A 25,532-nucleotide genomic window follows, 5' to 3' on the forward strand; every position below is an offset into this window, starting at 1 on the left:
GGGGTTTTTTTTAGTACTTACTTTGATATTTCCTGGCCATATTGAGACCTAAGTGCAATATGGATGATGTTTTATGATGTAAGACCATGTGACTGTATTATATTTGCATTCTGTGTATAAAGGCCAACCAATGTGACTAACATATTGGAATCTGTTTGTGCGACTCAAGGTTTTGCACATCTAGTTCTGGAAATCAGACCGGTGGCACAGGCCTGGGAACAGCTGCAGCTCTATAATGCATTGTTCTGCCTTCCTAGCTCCAGATCAGCAGTCTGAATTTCTTTTTGCTGTGGAGTCTGCCCAAACATCCTTTTGAAAATGACACATCCTGATGCTGGAAGACCTTCCCAGGAAAGTTTCAGCAGGGAGGAAATGGGAGAATATAACATCTCATAAACTCCCTATGACTCCAGAGCAAGGCCCAAAGGCTATCATTACTGAGATGCATATTGTTAACATCAGTTCCAAAAGAGGATCTCAATTTATTGTGTGTTGGGAATTTCTAGAGTCAGCTCCATCCTGCTATGTGGTATAACAATGTGTCAGTTGCACAATAGGAGTAACCTCACAGTATTCATATGTCACTTCAACAAGAGAGCAAAAAAAAATACTCTTGTAGTTACAGGGTGGTTAGCTTTTTCTGACATTCGATTCTTACATGGCAGGCATCAGTGCTTTAATGGGTGAGATTTTTGGACTGAAAACAAAATCATTAATAGAAAACAGTTACGAATCTGTACTTCCTATCCTTGACAAACTTCCCTATTTTTTCCCCCTTTTATTGTCATGTCATGTCAGAGCTGATTATAAAAGACAGGTTTTGTAACATTACATGGGTGGGCTTTGGACTATTGAGCTTCTGTTCTGGAGATCACAGACCTCAGTTTCACTGTCATTGCTCTCTCCCTAACAACGTGAAAACACTGAAGTGACATCCCAGAGGTAAATTTTTTAGCCTTGAGTCTAAGTTCATGGATTCTGAGACAGAATGAAAAAGTAGTATTTCATAGTCACAGACCAATCACAAAGCAGTTTCTATTGTGATGGAAAACTAAGTAGCAAATGTGACTCTTGCCTCTCAATTACCCAGTATGTCATAGTGGTTGATCTCTAAAGATAGGCTAGGTCGTGTCCAGGCACCATCTGATACAGAACAAGACCACCCACAGAGGACACCCAGCAGGCAGGTCTGCCAGGCTGCTGCTGTCCTGCTGCAGAGATACTGAAAGCAGAAATGGTGACAAACAGGCAGTGCCATTAGCAGCACAACAGGAAATGCTCAGAGATGAAGAGAGAGAGGCTGGAAGATAGGAATGAGACAAGGGCTTACATAATCATATTTAGGCAACCATAAACCCATATCAACACCTTCCCCTATGTCCCACTAAATTTTTAGTTCCAGAGGTGCCTGGAAGAACTATGTAAAGTGAAATCAAACCACATCAATGTAACATGTGGCATGAGCAGACACGACAGTTAAGTCCTACCGCTAACACCCTTAGTAGCTTTCAGACTAAGGAGTGTGTTTCTCACCCTTGCTCTCCTACCTTTGCTCTCCTACATGGAGCAAGAAGTACCATAACAGGAGGTGAGTGTTGTATTTGGACCCTGACTGCCTTCTCTGCCATGTATTGTGGCATAGAAACAGGCTTAAAACAACTGCATGATGGACAGATCTGCTTTCTGGGAAGAGCCTGATGTAAAATCTGATTCGCAATGAACAGAGCTGGATGCATTTTTTCCCTTGTTTTTTGTTGCATTCTTAAAATGTGATGTCAGAGACCTTCTTGGTGCACATAGATATGTTCTGGTTTGTCCAGGCCTGGGAGGATTTATAAGAACAAGGGAAGTAAATGGTTAAGATTTGTCTCAGAGTAGCAGTTCAACCTAAATCTGTAAAACTGCCTCGTAAATCTCTGGAAATCATTAGCTGTTAATCCATTGCTCAGCTGATCATTGTGAATAGTATAAAGGCTTTAAATTGTCATTATCCAGGAAAGGCCATCTTTTGCTGCTGAGAGAACAGCTCTCAAGTTCATTTAACAACATGTGATAGGAGCAGTGTGGTGATAGATTGAAACAGACTAGAAAGATTGGAGCAAGCTAGTGATTTACCTTCTCCATAAATTGGAACCACTGTGGCGGGATGAAAGATGCCAGAGGGGATGGTGGAACTGATTACTCAAAATCAAGTAAAAATCTAAATTTCCTCCTCTTTTCAGGCCTTCCCCACACCAAACAGAAGATACGTGAGCAGATCCTCTCTACTTCACAGGAACTGCCAATAGAAATTCCTTAGCTCCATGAGGAATATATTCTGGGGCCTTGCGAATCATGAGGTCACCTGAAATAGAACAATCACGCCAGGCATTTTCAAATCCTCCTGGTCACAAGGAGTGAACTTAATAAAGCACTTGTTTAACTAACAGCAACTGAGGTGTCATGAGCAAGTGAATTCCCTATCACTTCCTCTTGTCACCTGTGATCTATCAACCTCAGGAGGTTCAGAAGTTCATTCATAACCTGCGGAAGAGCAGGACTGTGGGTCCAGGCACATGTGGTGCCTCTGAGCCCTTTCTCTGCATCCTTGGCCAGTGGGGCTTCATATTCAGACAAAGGTCTCCAAGGAGTGACAAGGCAAGGATGCGGTCCAGGTTAGTGCCACACTGTGCCACTTGCCTTGGCACAGATCTGAAAGCTGTTGCTCTGGGTTACCTGGGGGTCTTCTCTGATGAGGCAAGAGAGGGGTGTGCTGGGTGTGTAAGGCATTGTGCCCACTGCAACTCATTCAAACTACATTTTGTGCAGAAGTGACACTATGGCCCATACTCTTCCAGACAATTGCAACAAGAAAGCCCTGCCCATCATCTCTCACTCTATTTCTCCTTCCTTTCCTCTCCCCGGATTGGGCACCACTGCTCGAGAGCAGTGGGAACAGGCTCATGTGGATATCCTGTCAGGACAGCTCATGTTATGCCCCAAGGTCACAGGAAGACATCAGCCACTTCACAAAACTTTTGCACCACTGGTGGAGTCCCTGAGGGTCAGAGCACAGGTGGGGTTCCTATCCCATTCCTGTTCAAACACCCAGCGGGTGACTCTTAGTTTTCAGTTTTGGTCTTCTGGCTGCTCCGTCCCTGTGTGTTTAAGTATGTGTTGTGTGTGTAGGGAGAGAGTAATACCGATGTTTTTCAGAACCACTCATTTTCTTGCCTTGTTTTTTCCCCTTTTCATAGCATTATTACTCCATTAATATTCCTGAAAGCCAAGCTCTAGTCCAATGGGTTCTCATGATTAAAGACTAAATGCTGCAGAGGAGATGACAGTCCTCACATGTGCCAATGAGTCAGTGAATTCCTTTGTGAAGCCTAAGTCCATCCAGATGTTGACCTCAGCTCTGATGCTATGTTCTTTCCTTATTTTCCTCTAGCATTGCTGGGTCTATTTAAGATGGGTATGACGTGACCATCAATGAAGAAAGACAGGCTCTCTAAGAGGGTAAAATGCTTTCCTTCTTTCTACAATAGGATTGTGAAGCTCTTTCCACTGCCGTAATTCTTGGCTGTTGCCTTAAAAATGCTTGTGTTACAAATATTATTGCTCATTTGGTGCTATTTGCATTATGCAAGCCTAAATGCCTAAAGGCAATCAAAGTATCTTTCTCTAATTTGGATTTTCAGGCTTTTTCTACAAATAACTACATGGGACTACACTGCTAAGCAGAGAGTACAGAAAAGCAAAGACCTATCTGCATGTGGCTGCTAGAAATGTTCTGCTTTCGCAGTCTAAAACCAGTATTTTCATTAACTACAAAGAGAGAGAACAGTATTCTGCCTACCGACATTTCCCCAGCAATTTTGCTGGTTCTTTACTTTTCTTTGTAATCAATTTCTTAGAAACTGGACTCTGAATTGCACTTCTGAGCAGTTGCTGGTCTAGGTATTTTCTTGCTGTGGATCAGGGCAGCTCCATCATCTTCCCCTGCAGGCTGTGTTGCAGCAGGCCAGGAAGTGCACTGCTCCTGAAGGTTGGTTGTGACAGGACCAGAGGCAGGCATAGAGCACTGACTGCTGCACAGGTTTTAGCGGGGCTCCAACAGAGGAAATGAGGGTAGTGCCAAATGAATAATGTTCTAGGCTTTTCCTTTGCCTTTCCCACCCCTCTGGGTGACAAAAGCTGCTCTTTCATGATGTACATCAGCAGAACTGGATATTTTTTCTAGGACTTTAAACAGATTTCTGGAGTCTGATCTTTAGACACATTTACTTTGCCAAGTCCCCTCCCAGATTTGGGACATTTTCTTAAGTGGTACTTTGCTTTCCTGTTGTGGGATTCAGCCTGGAGATGCAGGGAATATAAAAGGGGATTTCCTAGTCTCAGCCTGTCCAGTTACATCCAGCAAAATGGAACTTTCAGGAAGTTCCTCTCCAGCTGTCATAACATACCCTCACCATACTGACCTGCCACAGTGTTGTTTCCTGTTGAGATATAATTGGTCAGCTGATGAGGGGGGCTTTAGAATGGGAGCAGAATGAGCAGAGCAGTGCACCTCTGGTACTGTTTAGTCTGGATACCCTTATTCCTTTGGTACTGGGATTGGCTTGGATTTGCTTAGGGCGCCAGGCCCTTAGTTACAGATGCTTCACACCTGGTTGCCATGCACACATGAATCCTAGGCCTGCTGCTCAGCTCCTGACCCCTTTTCCAGGTTCCAGTGACTTCCACTCCCTGTTCAAGCCTTTGCATTTCTGTGCTTGCACCAGGCATTGCTTCCCTGAGCTGCAGCATTAGATGCACTGCCTCTTCCACATGTGCAGCTTTCTGGTCTTGGAGGTAGCTTTGGCCCCTTCCCCAAATTTCCCCAAATACTGCCCTTTGAGTAGAGGTAAGGTAGGAAAAGTGCCAAGGGCAGTGACAGCTCCAAAATGGCAATTCTGACCAGATGCAAAATCAGAATTCAACCCTCTGGAGCCTCTGTGCCAAACTCCTTCCACCTGATTGTGCTGAATATGCCTGAAGGCAACTGTCAATAGGCTGGAGTCCCAGTGACTTGATGTCTGTGATACAGTTAACACAAACTGGCATGTCCCTGTTTAGTTTCCTCTATAAAATTCTTATTTCTACTCTCTACTTTTCTCTCCCTCTTGCTCTTTCTTTTTGTTTGTTTCATGATCTCTGCCAAAATTACATTGATTTACTTGTAACAACTCATGCCAGGCTCAGAACAGCCATATCTGAATTTATGGGCCAATTTTCAAACAGAGTAATTTCCTGCTATTTTCCTGCCTCCTGAGTCAGAACAGTATATTTCTGCATACTGCCAGGCATGGACAATTCTTACTTAGAGATGAAGCCATTCCAAACCAGAGCCAGCATGCCTTTCAAAGGCCAAGTCTTTCAGCTCTTATTCAGGATTTTTATTATAATGATCCAGACACGTGTTTTCTCACGGCCTGTACATTACAGCTCTCATGGCATTTCAGAGATGCAGAAAGAGTGATGGAGGTTACTTTGCAGCGCTTTTCAGAGGTGGTGTTGGGATGAGTTTGAGTTATTTGTTTATGAGATTAATTTATACAGTGCTGCTGCAGAGCTGGTAACAATTTTCATTATGTACTAGCTGTCTGTAGAGCATCTTCAAAAGGGATCTGCTCTATCTCATGGCAGAAAGCAGCACAAGTATGAAAGGAACTCCAAATACTTAAAAAGGCAGCACACAAACAGACTTTGTCCTCCTTCTCAACAACCCACCTTGACAGCACTGGTTTGATAATCAGCAGCTTCTGTGCATTAAGCCAGCCCCATCTGGCTTAGTGACTCAGGGATGTAAGGCAGGAGGGAGGGCTTCTTCCAGTCAACAATTTGACTGCTTATTTTCAGTCTCAGAGACCCACATCACATCTGGAATTTTCCCAGTCATGGGTTTTGGTTTTGGATTCATATTGTGAGAGCATAGGGAGGGTTATTTTACCATCCAGAATTTCCAGTAGTAGACTGTGGCATTCAAAATTAAAATAAAACAAACAAACAAACAAAATTGTAATCCTTCCTGCAAAGTGTCATCTGCTCTTAGGGGTACAAGGAACCACAAAAACCACCACCAACAAAAAACCATCATCATTAACTTCACAAAATTCCCAAGGAACAGGCAATACAACAGCCTGAGGTTCTAGGTGAGTAAGAAGTAAATGTAGTCTTGAAGACATATATGTTAAGATGCTGAGTTCCTCATTCAGTGAAAGCCCTGAAGTCCTCCCAGACAGTAAGCCCCAATTTCCTCATTAGAAGAAAATGCATTAAGGGACACTCACAATTTAATGTGCTCAATTCTGAGCCAGATTAACCTATGGTACTCTGTGTAATCCCTGATGAAAGGCAAAGCAAAGAGCTACCTGGAGGACCACCAAGGCACTGGATATGAGACATCCTCTCAAACAAAGTTCAGTTAAGGGAAGGCTCCAGATCCATGTCAGATGATAAGACAGGAAAGGAGGAATTAGCTTGCTCAAGAGGTCCTTCTAAAGGAAGGGATGGTGTAGGATGGTGAAGAAACTCAGCCTGTCTATACTCTTTCCTCAATTAGAGCAAGAAGTGGCTCTCCCACAATCTTTTATTTTACTTAGGGTGTTCAGTGAAGGCTTCCAGGTGTTTCTGTATCTCTTTCCTTGCTGTTTCCTTTCCAGGAGTGGTGATCTGCAGCTCTCTGGGAAGACTTAGCATCCTGTTGGTCATCAGCCCCTGACAACAGGCTGGCTGTGGGCCTTTGGATTTTCCCACTGACCTCATTTTTCAAGGTTGTATTTTCCACCTCTGATGGGTTCAGGTTTGATCTTAAAATAACTCTACCTTGCAGTGATTCACCCACATCTAAGGGTTGGGTTTCCTGGCCTCTTCTGAGCCTGGGTGTGTTTTGGTTGCTCCTCACTGATCACTACTCAGTTTGCCCCCAGGAGGGCCTTTTGACCATGCTCTGATATTTTTTTTTTTGTGCTCTAGTCATATTGAAATGTATTTCACACCCAATATCTGTCAACAACGGGAGGGAGCTGAGGATATCATGACAAGCTTTGACTTGAAAATGTTTAGTATTAGGTGCTTATGTATTTTCCAAAAACAGGTACAACTCTGCATTGCCATGGTGACATAGCCCTTCTTAATTCTCCTAAGCAATGGAAATTAGGGGACTTACTGGCCAGAGAAGGAAAGTATGGACCCAGGGGCCTGGAAGATGACACATACTTGTTCATGAGTTTGGAAGCCCACTTAGTCCATGGAGAGAAAGCATAATTCAAAAATTGCTAGCTACTGACATCCAAGAGTAGGATTTAGATTCACCAAAAAAGAAACAAAAAAAAGTAAAAAAGAAAAAAGAAAAGAAAGAGCTTTAATCAATACAACAAACACAAATCTTCTGCATCTGGTTGAATTTTTTTTTGTCTGTGTGGCTATTTCCCATCTATATTCTGCTTTCTAAGCAAGAAAGGAAGACCTGCTTCTTTTTTACCAACTATATATGTACAGGACAAGATTAAGATTCAATAATCAGTGAATTTTAAACCAGACCCCTCCCCTCCCAAAAAAAAAAAAAAAATATCCACCTCCCTTGCAGGAAGACTAAAGGATGAGCCTATTTTATTTTTTCTTACATCCTGACATTGACTGGCTTCAAACACCTTGTACAGTATTGCAGTTACAGGATGTAATGTTACCACATATCCTGAATTTAGGTTTTGGTGGGAAACAAAGGCTCTCTGTCATTCTATTGGGGAATTCACCAGTATTCCTGCCAGCTCATCATCTTCCTAATGTTGCCAAGTAGTAAGTGATTAATTGCCATGAGACAGAAGAGGAAAAAACCACAAGATACAACAGAAAAAGAAACATTTTGGAAATTAACGTTTACAAGATATATTTGCTTGCACTTTGATATTTGAATCCTTTGTGTTCACGTCATCAGGCTTTTGACAAAAGTTCTGATGTTTGTGTGCAGAGACTATCTGGTAAGAGTGAGGAGTTCAGGAACTGAGGATTTAAGGAAAACAGCAGCTATCACAGGATTTGACAACCTGCATGTCCTTTAAAACAGAAATGCCTAAACTGTGAGTCACAGCTGGTGTCTAAGGCCAACTCACCTGATTAATGTTTTCAGCTGAGACTGACTTAGGAAGATATGAAAAATCATAGGAACTGATATCAGCTAGTGGTCCCAAATCACTTGATGATACCAAGCTGGGAACTGCATATGGGACTAAAGGGATCGTTACCATGACTTTGGCATCATCCATCCTTTCCTCTGATGACACAGCTTGAGTACATTGTCAGACTAAAGCTGAGAAAAGCTACAGGGAATGGGCATGGGCAGGAGGGTTTGCTTGGCCCTGCTTAATTCTGTTAGCTCCTTCTTAAAAATATTCCTCAGAAGCAGATTTATCTGCCAAGTTTTAGCATGGCATGAAATATGTACAGCCACATAACCCTCCACCTCATTCCAAAAATGGAGAGGGACTAAGAAAAGACCGACTCAGGTTTAGCATTCGCAACATAGAGGTCCTGAACGTCAGTCAACCAGGGGCAGACTGTGATTTTACCATAAAGTTTCAGCTGCAGAAATCCCTCTTGTGCTGAGAACTGGGAAGGAAGTATGTGGGAAGGGAAAAGAAGGGAGAACAGCTAATGTGGAGGGCAAAGGGGGTGACAGCATGGGAACAGAAGGATGCTGGAGAAGGATGGAGAGAAGTGAAGCCTTTCAACCCCTCACCAGCAGTGGCACCTGTCCCAATCTTGGACTCACTTGTGTTTCAGTGGCTTGTCTTACTGCCATGGCTTTGGGAAAAAGAGCCTGTTTACAGGAAACTAGCTTGCTGTGCTTCCCACAGCTTTGCTGGGCTGGGGTGGAGGCAGAAGCTGGCTCTCTTTGCTGCTGAGAAAGCTCCAGCTTCTAGGGGTGTGTGAATGCTGCAACTCACTTCTTCCCAACCCTACCTCCTTTCCTCAGCACTGACACTTCGCCACTCTAGCCTCAGCCACATGGGTGTTTTGCAGGGTTTGTGGTTCCCAAAAGGGCTGAAGGATCCCTGGAAGCTTCTGGGTCCATGTTGTGGCTCAATCCGTGGGGACAGACCCCTACCTGGTATTACCATCCCTTGCATCCTTAGGCTTCACTGGAGACATTTAATAAACAGATTTCCTGTAATAGATGGCAGCAATGACAAGAAAAATAAGATGTTGCACCACATCTTGGCAGGAGTGGCTCAGGACAATTTAGGCAGCTGTCTGTCCTCTCCCAACCCTCTGCCTCTGTTCCCATGCACACTTGCTTACGGGTCATGCTGACGGCTGAAGAGAAAGCTGTGCACTGTCTTCTTTAGTAGCAGGCACAGAGGTTATCATTCCAGCCTTGAAAACCAAGGCTGCAAACAGAGAAAGGGGGAGGTGACATATTTTGGTAGAAATAAGTATTTAAAATACATCATATTTGTTCAGCTTGTAAAACTCCTGCTGTCTCCCTTCCTTTTCAGGCAAATGCTTGGCTTGTTTCCCCCAGCACACTGCATTCCCGTCACCCTGTCCCTGCGGCTACTAACCCACCTCCTAAAGCTTAAAGAGGAGCTTGTGGGCCAGCTTCTGTCCCAGTCCTCGCAGCGGCTGTTGCTCGACTTGTACACAGCAGTGTGTGCTGGATGGAGCTCCTGCTCCTGATGGACAGAGGGTGCCAAACCGCATGAATCTGGGGTTTGGCAAAGCCCGGCTGCTTTCAGCCAGAGAGGCAGGGAACGCCGGGGGCAGCAAGCCCCAGCACAGTGGGTTCGTCACCAGCCAGGAGGGGCTGGTCCTGGAAAAAAGGGAGATGTCCCCGTTAGTCATCGCCCACCCGCTGGTAGCTGGGAGGCTCTCTTGTAGCATCTGCTGCTCGGCAAGGCACAGACAGGGTCAGCGGTGCTGAGGGCTGATCCCTGAAGAGCAAAGGGCCACTGCTCCAATCCAGCTACACATTCTCCACTCCCCACAAGCCACGGGGCTGCTGCCAAGAGTCAGCAGTCAAAAGCCTAATGCTGTCATGATACTTATTCAGTGCACGCTTAAAGACATCGGGGATGGCAATAGCATGCACACTGCAGTATGTGGCTGTGCAAAAGATGTGGGACACTGACAGGAGGGAAAGGGTGTCTGGGATGACAATCCATACCTGCTTTTTACAAAGCTTGCCATAGTTCCATATTCCAGGTATTTCTAAGAGTTTCAGTTTTAATAACAAACAAAAAACATTTTGTTGAATTGAAAGCACATTGGATTTACTTAAAAATACACAAAATGTATGTATACACAAACAGGGATCAAAAAGCTTCTCAGGTATTACACAAGTATATTCAACAGGCAAGAAGTACATGAGTAGGATGTTGTTTTTCACAAGCTGTTGTTGTGTTCCTCACTTGTATCTCCCAAATACACTTTGGAAACCTCTTTCTGAGGAAATGTAGTATTGAGAAAGCTTTGGGTAAGATTTCATAGATACAAAGCAAATGGATTATATAGGACTTTACCTTCCATAAGGACTGATGAAAACTAACTTAGGAAAGCAGCCTCCCACCCAGCCTGTCTGGGATTTCTGGGACACTTCTACTTCAGCTATCATACTTAAGGTATCCAGAACAGCGATATCTCTGTGATAACTGCAAGAATACTAATAACAGCCAAAAAATAGCTAATTGGAAATTCAAGTGACAGCATAGAGAATAGCTATACAGGTTTTGATCTCACACGTTTACCCCTCATGGGAAAGAAGTGGAAAGCAAAAGTCATGAGACCAAAGAAGTGTGGACCTCATCACTAGAGCCCGGCACTTGCAGCTTGTCTGAGGATTACACTGGGGCATTGAACTGTACAGGATGCAGATGCCTGCCAATGTCTGTCTCTGCTTCCCCTTCACCTCCATTTCACAAAAGAAGGTCTACAGTACTCTCTTTTCTTTGAAGACCTTTAAAAATCACACAGAATATTCCATGGCTGCAGACCTAAGCCATCCTTCCCTTGGGAAACTGCTAGGTAGGTTGTATCTAACCCTGGCAAGACACATTGTCCTACAGTCTCCTAACTTTGACCCTTTCATATATTCTTTAATTGCCCACAAGAAAAACAGACTCATAAAATGCAACTCATTAAATGCCCACGCAGTGAGACACTACTACTAAGCCTCTGCTGCTAAGGCTTTCAGATTTCACATGGTATTAAAAAGTTTACAGGACACTTGGTCCTCTTTAATATTGCAAAACAACCTTTTGGGTCATTTGTGCCATAAACTAGCAGTGCAAGTGAACCAAAGAAACCCAGATTTTATTGTAATCCATGTTACTAGGAGTTGTGCTTTAACACTTCAAGACTTGGCCTGAAGGTAAAGAAGCAGTAGCTTTTACAGACTTTTTTTCCAGCAGAGAGAGAGGTTGGCAAGGTACAGAATGAAATAATCCAAAGAATGCCACCCCAAATGCACTGAATCCCATGGAGAATTTGATGCAGATTGCTTAGAAATCTCATGTCATTTTTTTCTGCCGAAGTGCAGATCAGGCAAAGTGAGGGAAATTTCCTTCTAATTTAGTCCTAAGGATCCCATTTTGAGAGAGTTTACCAGTATCAAAAGAGACAGCATTTTCCTTTACTGTTCAAAAAAAGTGGAGGCAGGCACTACAAATCTCCTTCCACACAACAAAATGCATCTTGTGTATCAAGATTTATCTGCTTCTCATGCAGTCCAGGGTTTTTCTGCAAAGATTTGAGAAGCTTTATTTGTATCATCATGGGCATGTAATGTTATCATAGCTGAGAAAAAAACTTCAAAACAGGTACAATCTAGCAATGTAATCAGAAAACCTGTGGGTTTTTTTCGCTTCAGCAGCTGGTTTCAATGCCTTTCCAGCTTGATTTTATGTGGGCAAGAAAATGGTGAAAACAGTTCCAAGACATTTGTGAGGGACTTGGCTCATTAAAGCGCAAGATTTGAAAAATTTCTTGAAAGCCACCATTAGAAACCTTCAGGGAAGAAGATAATTCCTACCCACTAGGTCTTCCATATGGAGTTTTGCGCTTATAGGAAGGGTAAGTCAAGACATGTAACAAGAAACATTGATTGGACATGGGGCAAAAGGGAGGATTGCAAGAAGAGTTTTTGAATCACCAGTAGGTGCTGGAGATCTGAAATCTTTGCAACATGACCCTGTGTGGATCCTTTCTTCATTTGGTGTCATAACTGGAAAAGCAGGGCTTTACTTCCTGGCTTGTATCAAAACAGGTGTTAAGCAGCTGGATGCCTTAAATGCTGTGATATCTCAGGTCATCAAAGACTGCTGAGAAATACATGCCCAAGGCTTTGGGGGTGTGTCAGCTCACCAGCCATCAGCTCCTGCCCATGACAGGATGTCCAGCAGAAGGTACTCATAACATCCACATTCCTGGGCGTGGTCCTGGATTGATTTGGGACCAGTACATTGGTCCCAATGTACTTTGGGACCGATGTACATACCAGGACATTGGGACCAGCACAGATGAGAGACAATCTGTGGTGTGTAAATGGTGGTATACATGCCTCCAATTGTCCAATCTCGTGACATAAGACCAGTCATTAAAATACTACAGAGACACTGTTTTTAAACTTGAGGAACTTGGTGGCCCAAGTCAATGATCTGTCTTGCGTGAGGTTACCAACCATTCTGTCCAGTACATACCTAAAGAAACTGTATAACTCTGAAACAAACAAAGCTTTAAATCACCCAGCTTCATAATTAAAAAAAAAAATTGGTAAAGTGTTAAAAATATTTGTTGCATTATGTTGCTGAACAAAACAGAGAATGGGATCTTCTGCTGCCCCCGAGTCCATAGAGCTCATAGGGCTGCTAAACTGACTAGGGTGCTGAGTTTTATTAGTATTAGTTAAGCATGTGTAATATGATCCAAAAGACACAATGCAGCTCTCGACCTCAGATTCCATTTAAAAAATTGGACAGCAAATGACAACAAGCTCAGAGAAGATCAGAAGAAGTAAAGTCTGCTTTAGGAGTGGAAGGATTTATGCTGTAGCCTGGCATTCTATTGTCTGTATTGGGCTCTACTGAGAGTTTGTCATTGGCTTGTGCCAATGCCACAGAGCCTGTGCTAGTCCCAGAAGGATTTTGATAGGCAAATATATGGGAACTTGACACTCTGAGACAAGGAGGTTGATCCTTGGCTATAGAGTAGGAAAAGATCAAGGAACTGGAAGGAAAAAAGGAAAGTGGTAATTAAGAAATCTTTGTTTAGGGTTGCAGCAATTCCCAAACTTGAAACAAATGATGGCAGTTTTCCCCTAATTTCCACTGGCAACACCTCAGAAGGGTTTTGCTTTTTTGGCATGAGGGATAGTCTCAAGTAGAGTCTTTATTTCATAGCCCACTTCATCTGCTCACTGCTATCACAGACCTCCAAACAAGCTTTAAGATTGTGTTTTCTTCCTAGAGCACCCAGTGGTTTTAACATCTGGAACAGCTGGATATTTGGACTGTATTTAAGAAATACTTGTGAGAGGTACTGGCAAGTGATGTAAAGGAGACTGATGGTCTGGGTTAAATCAGTGTACCTGTAGGTATTGCCATTTTTTTATAGATAGAGGGAATATGTAGTGTAATATCTCAAAGACTGGAAGTCAGGTGTAAGGCAAAAAACAGTACCTTAAAATCTTTACTCCCAGTTCTGCTTTTTAAGCACAAAACTGTCCTTCAGAAAAGGTACTAAAGATCAATGCTTTGGTTATCCTTTTGAAGTACTTGCATGTTGTCACTCTCTCTTTGTGCTTCAGGTATGATGAATAACTTCAGGGGTGAATGTCCCTATGCTGTATCACAGTCTCAGACCTATGTGCCAAGCATCCCTGCCTCACAGGAGGTGATGTCTCACACTCACACATTTAGTGTCCTTCTCCTTGTACTGTAAAAAAAAAATACAAAAGCACCCTGAACAAATGCATTAAAAATCAGAGTCATGGTTCAATGGAATTATTCAGCAACAGCATAGAGAAAAGATAATTTCAGGTGACACCTGTGCAGAACAGGTTCTCAAACTTGAAAGTACAGGCTTACTCAGGGCTGAGCCCAAAAATATACATAGGGGATACAATATGGAAGCAGCTATTCTGCAAGAAAGTGTGAGAACCTTTCCCTGAGGAACCCTTACCCCAGATCCACATGAGCATAAAGGAGAAAATTTAGGCCTCGAGGTGTTGCCAGAAGAGTAACATACCTTATGTAAAGCACATTACAAAAGCAAATGCTGAGCTAGCAAGAATCTCTCTCTAGTAGCAGTGGGAACCCCCTCCTGCTTTATTTTGTGAAGTATCTTTCATATCTTCTGCCAAAGACTTTAGGCGACATCAAGTTTTGCAAGGAGGCGAGTAATAATAGAGCCAAAACTTGGTTCAGACTGCCAATAAGGAGTCACTGCAGCCTGGAACAGTGAAAGGTCATCCACAAAGACATGAACACACATTTTTTTGCCCCAGATTCTGGACCAAGTGTTCTGAGGAAGAAGCAAACAGTTGGACTGGGTCCAAAGCATGGGGAGAACTTGTAATTAATCTTTTTGTAATTCTTTTCCCACCCTAAATCTTCCACATTTCCTGCCTCACTTAACTCTTTCCAAAGTATCCTCCTGCAATGTCAGAGTTGCTGAGGCTTGATGCAGACCAGATACAGGCCAGATGGCCCCCTGAATGCCACCCTTAGGCACCTCTTATGGGTGACTGGGTTTTGGTGTCACAATTGCCACTTTCCAAGAGTGCTTTAAAGCTTGGTCTGAAAAATTCATCTTGCCCTGAGCTTCAATAACTGCCTGACAGTCATTTCTTTTCACCTTTACTGGCAAGCTGAATATCAACTTCTTACACAGCTGCACATTTTTAGGAACAGGTTCAACAAGATGGTACAATAAAGTTCACCAGTGTGCAGCCAGTGTACGCATAAACCTCTCTCCAGGGGTACCCAGGAGGCACTCTGTGAATCACAGAGTGTTTTGAATTAAAATAAGTGTACACATACTTCCAATTTCAGAATTTAATTTCATTTGCTTTCCTTTGCAGCAATGAAGTTAGAATTTCAGTTCATTTTCTTACCTTCTCTGTGCCTCTCTCTTTTCCCAGCTCTAGCTGGGACATTAGCAAAGATACAACACAGCATCCCCCACACTACAGCATGGTTGGCTGCCTAATGCTTCTCAGTTTAGGAGTTCTACTAGTACTTTAAAGGGAAAACAAAGAAAGAAAGACAGAAAGAAAAAGAAAGAAAAAAGAAAGAAAAAGAGAAAAGAAAGAAAGAGAGAAAGAAAGAGAGAAAGAAAGAGAGAAAGAAAGAGAGAAAGGGAAGAAAGAGAGAAAGGGAAGGAAGGAAGGAAGGAAGGAAGGAAGGAAGGAAGGAAGGAAGGAAGGAAGGAAGGAAGGAAGGAAGGAAGAAAGAAAGAAAGAAAGAAAGAAAGAAAGAAAGAAAGAAAGAAAGAAAGAAAGAAAGAAAGAAAGAAAGAAAGAAAGAAAGAGAAAGAAAGAAAGAAAGAAAGAAAGAAAGAAAGAAAGAAAGAAAGAAAGAAAGAAAGAAAGAAAGAAAGAAAGAAAGAGAGAGCCTGTTTTAGTTTGAGCTGTAACCGCACCTGTGGTTCCCCAAAGACAGCAATCCAAACAGCCAGGGGTGCAGCAGGCTCATCTCTTCAAAGTTTGTCCCCTTCTGTGGTTTTGGGCGTTTTAAATCTTTTTCAAATCCACAGGTACTTGCAATGCTGGAACTGGAAAACTCAGAAGATGTGGAGTGAGGCACACCATGGCTGTGCCTACCAAGCTCATTACCAGCCGCCTTTATATCTCCACAGAGCTGAGCTCTTTGTATCTAGGAATGGGGAGAAGTGACCAGTTTTTGCTGTCCAGGAGTGACAGTCACCTGGTGCCTTCACGTCAGTGGTGTAAAGAGGGGCAGTACTACTCCCAGGATACTTTCCCTTCTCCCTATCCCATGGCTCTTTGAGAGCAAACAAGCTACAAGCAGTCAACTTCACTTTTTTTTTTTTTTTTAATGTATTGATGTCAATTTGTAGAGCATTTGTCTCTACCTTGTATCCATTTAGATTAACATCTGGACTAAAAACCTAGGTGCAAGAGGTCAAGAATTTCTCAAATAATCCTTTTATTGTGCAAGGTGAGGCTGTTTGTTTAGAGCAGGTGCTGTCTCTGCTCTGAAGGAGATAAAATTGGCCTTGTTGCATGGTTTCTGGGGTGCACTTCAGAGGTTCTTTGGCAAGGCAGATGCATGCTTTAAGCTGGAGGAAGGATTGAAGACCCCCAGGCTACTGCAGGAGTGCATTCCACTGAAACAGAAGAGGAATGGATAGGCAAAAACCCTCTAGGTTTTCCAGAGGGTGGTTTTTTTTTTTTGGTTTTTTTTTTTTTTTTTTTTTTTTTTTTAAAGAAGCATTCTTCTCTGGAGTAAAAATGGAAATAGCAAAAAGTAAAACTTTATTCTGGTAAATAAAACAGAGAGAAGTAGCCAGTGGAATGAGGCTATTGGAAGCACCTTGTAAAGCTGGCTGTAGTATCCAGCCTTTACAATGGAGGTCAATGGCTTGATCTTTTTTACTACCTGTGCTTCTATTTGCCAAATCTCATCTTAGTGACATGTTTTTAAAGTGAGAGAAGGATCTGAAGTGAGAGATGATGCTCCCATCACCTCCAAAAGGCCAGGGGAAGGTTTCAGGAATGAAAGTATGGCAGTTTCTTTCAGAAGAGTGCTAAGAGTTCAGTTTCCAAATTTCTATCCACTCCTTCAGAGCAATTTAGCCTGCTTTTTGTTGTTGCCTGCTGTTGATTTTTGTTGTTTCTTTGGCTTGGGTTTTTTTCTGTTTACATCCAGTAAAGTATTTTCAGTGAACTTGATGCACAGGTAAAGTTGTGTAGTCAATGATGAGTGTCTTTCCTGACGACACCACCAGAAAATAACCTTTTCTATGCTTCTCAGCTATCCTGTGCCAGCTTTGTAAGGAACAGCTCAGGCTCATATATGTGTTCATTGTGGATTTGGTATCTTGCTTCACACACCTACAACCAGAACTTGCTATACTGGATCTCACACTGCTCCTCTGCTGTAGTGAAATAGTACTTGCAGTGTCCCACAAAACAAGATTGAAATTGTTCTAGGAACTTAAATGAGACTAGAACAACATATTGGGCCTCTCTTCATGACAAATTCAAAATAGTCCAAGGCCTGCTTATCTTTGGGAAAGTTCAGGTTCAAGTGAAAGACTGATACAAATTCTTCCATTGCTCTGTTGGACAAATCCACGTAGTTCAGAGATGCTCAAGAAAGGAGGTAACTTGGTTTTTGGAAGCTAAATAAAGGTGTGATCTCTCAATAGTCAAGAGGTATGAGCTATAGAGGTGATGGTGTAGAATTCTCTTCCTCATAATTTGGCAAATAGGTTTGTAGAGGACTGAACAGTTAGACTAGCCTGTTGCCAGGCCCAGTAAATTCCTTTCTTGTAAGGATGGCACATTCCATAATGAATAGCTAAGATGAGCTGCTCAATGAGCCATTTGCAAAGTGCAGACTCTCTTTAAAGTAAGAGCGGTTACAGGACTTTTTTCTATCATAACTGTTCTGAGCTATAAATACACAGTAAATTATCAGTCAGGTGTTTTCTACATGCCTGCACAGCATTCTTAACTTTGCTCATAGGCATATTGTTTAACCCTTTCTTTTCTGCTCTCTGGCAATTCATAAGGCAGAAGGGAGGACCCACCATGTTAGTCAAATTCTTCAGTTAGCAGCGCTGGAATACTGAGGGGTGGCCCAGAATAGGATGTGGAAAAGGCTACACTGAAAAACCTTCTTCTATCTGTTGATAGGCATGTTCGATACATATCACCATGATGCAGAAGCTTGTGATAGTGAGTTTTAGTGACTTTGCTTCACCATTTTGACATCTCTCCATGAATAACAGTGGTCCCAAATGTAATATCTGATCTGATTCTGCTCTCTCTCTATGAGAAATGATGGAGTAGTGCTCTCTGCACAGGGCTTGTCTCTGTGATGGGCCTGAACAAATCTGCACCAGGGAAAGCAGACGGAGGACCATTGACAAGGGAAAAAGAAAAGTCTCCAGAATTGCAAATTGGTTTCTGAAGTTGGAGAATCTTCATGTGACTCTGGAAGATAATTTTTAACTGAAAAAAAAAGAGGGGGGGAGTTATTCTTCTTTTTAAAAACTAATGATAAAAAAACCAGCTTACAGATGCACCATCCCACATTGACATTTAATTCTGAAGAAACGGAATGAAGATTTACTGGGTTGTGCCTAGGGCTCCAAAGACGAACAATTTTGCAATATAAGATGGTGCATCTGGTTGCAAAAATTTGATCTTGTTGCTTTAAATTTTAATTTCTGCAACCTTCAGCAAGGCATTCAGCAAGGAAGATTTTCTGAAAATTTCAAAAGGTGTATTTTGAGGATTGGTCACCAAAATCCAGAACTTAACAATGAAATAAAACTTGCTGACCCTTTCTAGCAATATTTATTAGAAGGTTTGCCACTTTCCAAACAAAACCTGATGCTCCCAGGTAGGTGTTAGTCTCCTTTTCCCATCTTCACTGTTGACTGCCAATAACCAGAAAGTAGGAATCGTTCTGGGAGGTGCTGCATTAGCTGTATTTCACCTCTAAGAAAACCCTTCTGCATAGAAAACCCCTTTCATTGCTTTGTTAAGGTGATTTGCAATGGAGTGTTAAAAAGAGCCATTCAGAGGGTCATGAATTTCACTTAAAGATCCTACACGTGACACAGATCTGACAGAAAGCTGACAGAATGCAGAGACTTATACGAGAGCTGTGCAAACCCAGACTACAAAAACTCCAACATTTCTAAGAACCTCCAATAACATTTCACTTCAAGGACCCCATATGCCCCTCAAAGCATAGCACCCTAATCTCAGTTTGGCTATCAAATTCAACTGGTTGTGGTCCAGAATTTGAAATTAAAAGCCCCAGGATGAGCGTATGTGGCAAAAGGCTTTCAGCCAACAAGCCTGGAAATCTGAAATTATGTATTTTGAACTATAAGTAGCCTGAGAGTTGAGGTATTTAATAACAATGACATGAGTCTGTGAATTTCTGGTTTGGAAAAAAAAAAAAAAAAACAAAAATAACTTTCAAAACCATATTCAGGTGTAAAATTTACTAGAGAAAGTGGTTTCCTCAGGTTGAGATTCCAGGATTAGAGACAAATGATAGCCATTTTACTGTCAGAATTGTTTAGAGCAAGGAGGATACAACAACTAGGTCAGAAGGATTTTATTTCTCAACTTCAGGTTAAATTAGAGCTGCTCAAAAACCACATTGCTTTAGAAGGAACAGATACATTTGCTCCTGCGAAAAGCCCAGTGTGAGTCTTGGCAGACAGAAAGGGCTTTTGCTATGTCCATGAAAACATCTGCACGGGTTCCCTGGACCCTGGATGAGCGAGCAGTGGGGACCCAGCTGGTACTGAGAGCAGGGCGGGGGGAGGGAAAATGAACATCCTCCTGGGATGGAAGGCAAATTGGGTTGCCTGGCTCACACCAGCTTCACACTGACAAACAGCACTAGCTGGAGTTCCAGAGTCACCAGAGAGATTGTTTTTCACAAGGTCGTGCAAGGTTCACTCACATCCTTCTTGCCTGTTGATCCTGAAACTACGTTAGCCCTGTGCTTCTGTTGCTGTGCCTGTGCACACTTTCATTTGTTTAATAAGCAATTGTCAGTACTGAAGTGGAGCTGTTTTCAGCTAAAAAAGTATTTTCTGCTTGGGTTGTTCTCTTTTGGGTATGCCTAGTGCTGCTTATGTAGTTTTTCTAGATGGAAGCTATCCACAACAGCTTCTTCAGGCTCTATCACAAAATTTATATTAGAAGGCTTCTTCACACATGAAATAAAATTCACACTTTGCAAATGACAATATTAGTTTCCAGTATGCACCACTAACACTGTGCTCTTCTCCAAAAAGTCTTTCTTTTAGGTTAAGAAAGATTTGTTCCCTGTCACTGCAAAAGATACCTGGACTCTGACCTTTTGAGTTGCTTTGGCTGGACTATTGAGAGAACTTGTCAAGCTTTTGTAAGGTATGGTAATGCCTATAGGCTGATGGGATGATGCTAGAGTCAGTAAATCAAATTACTGTGATCCTAAGGTGCTGGTGACCATTCTCACTGCTGTTTTTTCTTGTCCATAGTTGTGGGGGTTTACATAAACAGAGAAATTTTATTAATAAGCCAGAGGAAGGAGCAGGGATACCTTGTGGTCCAGAACTAGACACATTCTGGATGAAGTGTTGCTCGACATTCCTTTGGAGCCAAAAAATATTGACTTGAACAATGCAAATGGGACCTTGTGAGGCTGTATAAAACCTGTCACTCACAGAATGCTAAGTAACCCCAGCACAGCTTTATCTTCAGTGTTACTTGGAATTGTATCAAGGAGGCTTTTTTTCCTCCCTCTTTTTCTTTCTTTCATTCCATTTTTTTTAAAAAACCTCAAGGTCAAGCAAAACATATGCTTAAAAATAAAGCTTTATCAAGAGAGATGGAGGACTAAAGGGCTTCCTATTTTTAGTAAGGGCAATCTAATCTAGGCAGAAGTTGTTCTGGGCCTCTCTCTGTTTTCCATGAAAGGTAGGTGCTCCTGGGATGGTTCCCAGGGCTTTCTGTGGCTTCTGTTTTCAGATGCAACCCAAGCCACTGAGTTTTGTTGAGCAAGTATCCTGGAAAGTGAGCAAAATGAGAGACAGCTGATAGTCCTAGAATACTGGTACTTTTATTAAGGTCCTGCAGCTGTATCTCTGGGTTGTGAATTCTCATAGGCTTTGAGCCAAGCTCTTTTCCCCAATCCTCCCCCAGCTACTGATATGGTCCTTGACAGGGGAAAGCATCTGTCCAACTGAAAGCACAGAAAGTGATTAAGTGCTTTCTTAATCAGGGCCTTGTAACTCTTATATCTGACTCTTGGCTTAGTCAAAGCCAGCTATTTCAGTAAATTTAATGTAAAATTGGATGGAAATGGTAATGAGACAGAACTTTTCACTTCTAGGTCATCACTGAACAATTTTTCAGGAAGGAAAACCCTATAAAATTATTGCTTGAAGGCAGTCAAGAGTGCATTTGAAATGCTGAAGCACAAATATCTTGACTGGTCTGACTGCTTTGTATTGCCAGCATTATGGGAATTTGCTTGTGAGTTTACTATGCTAAGACAAGAAAATTACTTTTGAAACACCCAACAGACAGCAGATATAAAGCCCTAAGATTTTAAGCTATATCCCATATAGACTGAAAAATTGAAGAAGCAGTCACTAAGAAATCTGTCTGGTTGGTTCTGACCTGTAATGCCTGGACCTGTGAGGTCTGTGCATTGTCTCTTTTAGGAGGCTGAAGAAAAGAAGGGAAATCATCTGATAGTTCAGAGGATTGAAAGTACTTGAGAGAAAAAAAATGCTTTAGTGAGCAACAAAATTATCACCAGTGTGTTCAAACTTATAAAAAAAAAAGAGAAATAAAGCCAGATTTCTGTGTAACCTGATGACTTTGTGCTTGGGAAAGAACAATCATTAAGCAGAATGAGATATCTGGGAGTGGGGAAGTAACAGAGAGCCAAGGCTGCAAAACACCCTTTTTTTATTCTAGTGTGAGACTCAATCTCATCTAAGTTTGCAGGAAAATTTCCCATGCCTAGGTCATGTGGAAATCTGAAGTAGGCTGCCCTCCTTTCCATCTCTTCAGTGCTAAGCAATGATCTGCATCCCTTGAAGTTTGGAGAGGAAATATACATAAAGCCTGTAAGTATTTATGAGAGCTATAAAAAAGAGCTTTGTGGTAGTTGACATGGGAAGTGATTAAAGTACCTTATATGCAAAGATTGCAGAAAAGAGGGAGAAGTGATGCCAGAAGAGAATCTGGCAACAATCCTGAGGTAACGATAAGTGACTTTAAGAAGCAGGAGTTGTGGGAGGAAAAGGGAAAAAAAAATAAATTGAAGCAGATTGCAAGACTTTTGGCCTTGGGGACTGAGCTGCAGAGACTGTTGATTGCTGGAATTGCAGTCACAAAAGGAAGGTGATGTCTCACCCTGCTTGTGACTCAGAATTTACTGGTCAAAGCCCACAAAACAGCAGTTCATCAAGATTAACTTGAATTTGAAAGGACTCAATTTCCCAGGCATCTCAGCTTTCTCCATCTGTGTTTACACAAATGGGTCTTGGGTCTCTCCAGGGCTTAGCAAAAAGCTGCTCTACATAGCAACACACACATGGGCCGTGTTGCCAAGGGGGATCTCTCTGAGTGACTTGTTTTCCCAAGCTCATCTTTTTTTCCTTTTTTTAAAATTTTGTTTTCCTATTTAACAGGTGGAGCATGTGTTCAGACCTGTCCTTGGACATGACATGAGCATTTGCAGATGAAATGATACATCAGAGGACCACACAGTTATCATGATCAATAATGAGTATAAAAGTCTATCTTGGGAAGTCTGAGTTTTGGACTCTTCACATCCCAAATGGTGCAGAAATGGCTTCTGATGAGATGCCCTTGCAAATGGGGAGGAGGAAATGTACAGGCAGGGAGAATGGTGTGCAGAAAGGGAGAGCAATAGAAACATATAGACAAATTTCAAAATTATTCAGGAAATAGTTGTGAGTAAAGGGTACATTTACTGAAATTGCACCAGCTACAGGAAAACAAGGGCTGAATTCATCAGGACATTCTGAACAAATGCCTTAGACACTAAGAATTGGCCTATGTCCTCCCCAAAACTCAACAGTCTTCTACTTAGCTCTCATCATGGTTTGCTTATGGTATTTTAGTTTAGGTATTTCAACAGTACCAGTGTGCAGTCTGTCTTCTGTTGCATTGCTGTGTTACAAAGATGAAGTACAATGACATGGAGCAAACTCATTGATCTATGAATACAGAGCACATATGTCTTGACAGGCAATTATATTTCTTGATCTTTGGCACTTTTGAATTTTCTTCGGGTCACACAAATGTCAGGAAGAACTTCAGATGCTGAAGCACATTGAGAATCAGTGTGTAGCTATAGGTTCATGTTTGAATTCAAGTATCAACCAGCTGAGTTCAGATCATCATCATATTGCAGGAACACATTTGGTAAGCTTCTGCAGTGATATTCTTTGAACCTGTTACTATTCATTATTTCTATTATTTACCTAGATTGAATGAAAAGAAAATATGCTATTGAAAGTATCAGGTAACATAAATTTGAAAAGATAACAAGAGGACAGTCCTGTACTTCAGAATTATCAAATGTAAATGGAAGAATAATCCAGGGGTTTGTGAAGGGGCAGGCTGAAGTTCAATAAAGAGAAATACAAGATACACAGTTCTATACTTAGGTAAGAACAATCAGATTTACAAATAAGGGATGTGAAGTAGCCTGTAGAGAAAGATCTGGAGCAATTGTGAATCGCAAGCTGAAGAGAAGTCAGAATTAAGATTGCCATGAGAAAAGCAAACACCATACTGGGATATATAAACAAGAGTACCATCTGCATGACATGGGATTTGATTTTTCTGCTGTATTCTCCTCTCCAATTTTGGTCACTGTTGTTCAAGAAGGATGGAACTGGTTGAACAATGTCCAGAAGAGACCAACAAGAATGATTAGAAGTCCAGAGAATGTGACTAAGGAGGAGAGATTGAAATATGGGGGTTATTTAGTCTAGAGAAGATCAGCCTGGTAAGGGATATGATAACAGTCTTTAAATACATGAAGAGGAAGAGAACAATTTGTTCTTTATGTCCAGGGTGCAGAGGAGAAGGGTTAAAGTATAACAAGGGACATGTAGGTTAGATTTCATGAAAAAAACTTTCCTAATAGGAAAGATAATTGAAACCCTGAAATAGCCTGAGATTTGGACTTAATGAGAGTTTTTTAGAGACAGGTTGGACATAGCATGTCTCAGGAATGACAGAGGGAGGACAGGTTTTGTCTGTAGGCAGGCAGACAGAGTTGATGGCACTGAAGAAAGCCACTTGCAGTTCTATTTTGTGCATTGTCTACAAACAACTGTGACAAGTTCTTGCAGAGATAATCACAGTCATATGGAATTTCATAGGAGTGATGGGTAATTCAGGCTCTTGTTTTTGCCCTTCTGTATCATCAAATGTCATAGTCACAACAACAAATTTAAGCATCTCCTCAGGTCTCCAAACTTAGTGCACACACAAATTCATATACAAGTGGCCAAATGCTTCCTTCTACCCTTGGATAAATGAGACATTCAGCAAAGCAGTTAGTATCTGGACCATAATCCAAATGCCTCAACACAACCTAGATATCTATTGATATTTGAAAAACCTTTACTACATTTTTGTGATACTGTGTTCTAGTAAGAATAAGAGCACAAACTTAAATAGTGCAAAACACCCATCTCTTTGTGGACAGAAAACTGTATTGCCTGAGTCATGGGAGAGACCAGAGACCATCTTCATAGGTTCCTATCTTATGCTTGCTAACACTGGAAGTGTCACTAGGCTATGGATAGGATCCTGAAAGGTGCACAGGTTGTCAGCATTGCCCATGGTAGTGGTAGCCTGCATTTACCTTTGGGGTAAATATTACAGGTTGGAGAGGAACTACTAAAATCTTCATCTAGGCTCCCTGTCTGGGCACTTATTTGATTTATTCTGTGAAAGTAATCTCTGTTACTATACTGCATTTGATGATATATGCTGTTTTAGAACCATTTGAATGCATGCTGGAGACCTTTCAGGGTTGACACTTGGAGGCCGGTCCTTGCTGAGAGGTGTGGGTTTAGTTACTGCATTGTTTCCTAAGTGGTGGGAAGCTCTAGGTCTGCAAGCATGTTGTTTGACCCCATTTGAGTCTGGTGCTTGTTCCCATCGATACCCAAAAACTCTCGGGGCGGGGTGGGGGACAGCTTACTCCTGTGATTTACAGAGACTTTTTGTTTCCCTGGCAGCCACAGAAGACCCACCTGTGTCCCACCTTTGCCCACAGGAAGGTACCACCCCCATAGCCTGTGTGCCACAGGCTGCAGTGACCAGCTGTCACCCAATCCCTGCCACAGGCAGTGGAGGAGTGCAGACCTCCTGCCATCCCAGCATGACTCGGGGAGGAGAAATCTCTCCCTGCCACTCCAAATAGAAATAAGCTAAATTATGCTTCAGGTGAAGTGAGGAAGAAGGATGATTGAAGGCCTCTGAAGGTAGGCAGAAGTGAGCTAGTCCACGGGACAAGTTCAGTTTTAATTTGCTCTGTGGGCAGGGTGCAGCTGTGATGCACCATTTTGTCACATGAGCCCAGGAAAGTAGTTTTGCCACTGTCAGTAGTGAACGTCAGTTCTCTTACTACAGCCCCAGAAGGAGAAAAAGACAGAATTGCTGTGCACAGAGGACCAAAAATTTCCATAATTTTTCTTTTCCCCCCTTCTCTGGGCACCATTCTCCCTTGTGCTGCCAAAGAAAAGAGCCCCTC

The 25,532-nt window shown here is 42.1% G+C and overlaps 1 long non-coding RNA gene across 1 annotated transcript; it reads left to right on the plus strand.

Moving 5' to 3' along the window:
* The first annotated feature begins 286 nt into the window (after nt 1-286).
* Nucleotides 287-22,542, plus strand: LOC137477597 (uncharacterized). The gene is made up of 4 exons (XR_011001080.1): nt 287-461; nt 20,032-20,146; nt 21,734-21,855; nt 22,423-22,542. It is a non-coding gene; the product is annotated as an uncharacterized lncRNA (long non-coding RNA).
* The last annotated feature ends 2,990 nt before the right edge of the window (nt 22,543-25,532 follow it).

Source organism: Anomalospiza imberbis, chromosome 7 (genome assembly GCF_031753505.1).
Source record: "Anomalospiza imberbis isolate Cuckoo-Finch-1a 21T00152 chromosome 7, ASM3175350v1, whole genome shotgun sequence".
Taxonomy (NCBI): domain Eukaryota; kingdom Metazoa; phylum Chordata; class Aves; order Passeriformes; family Viduidae; genus Anomalospiza; species Anomalospiza imberbis.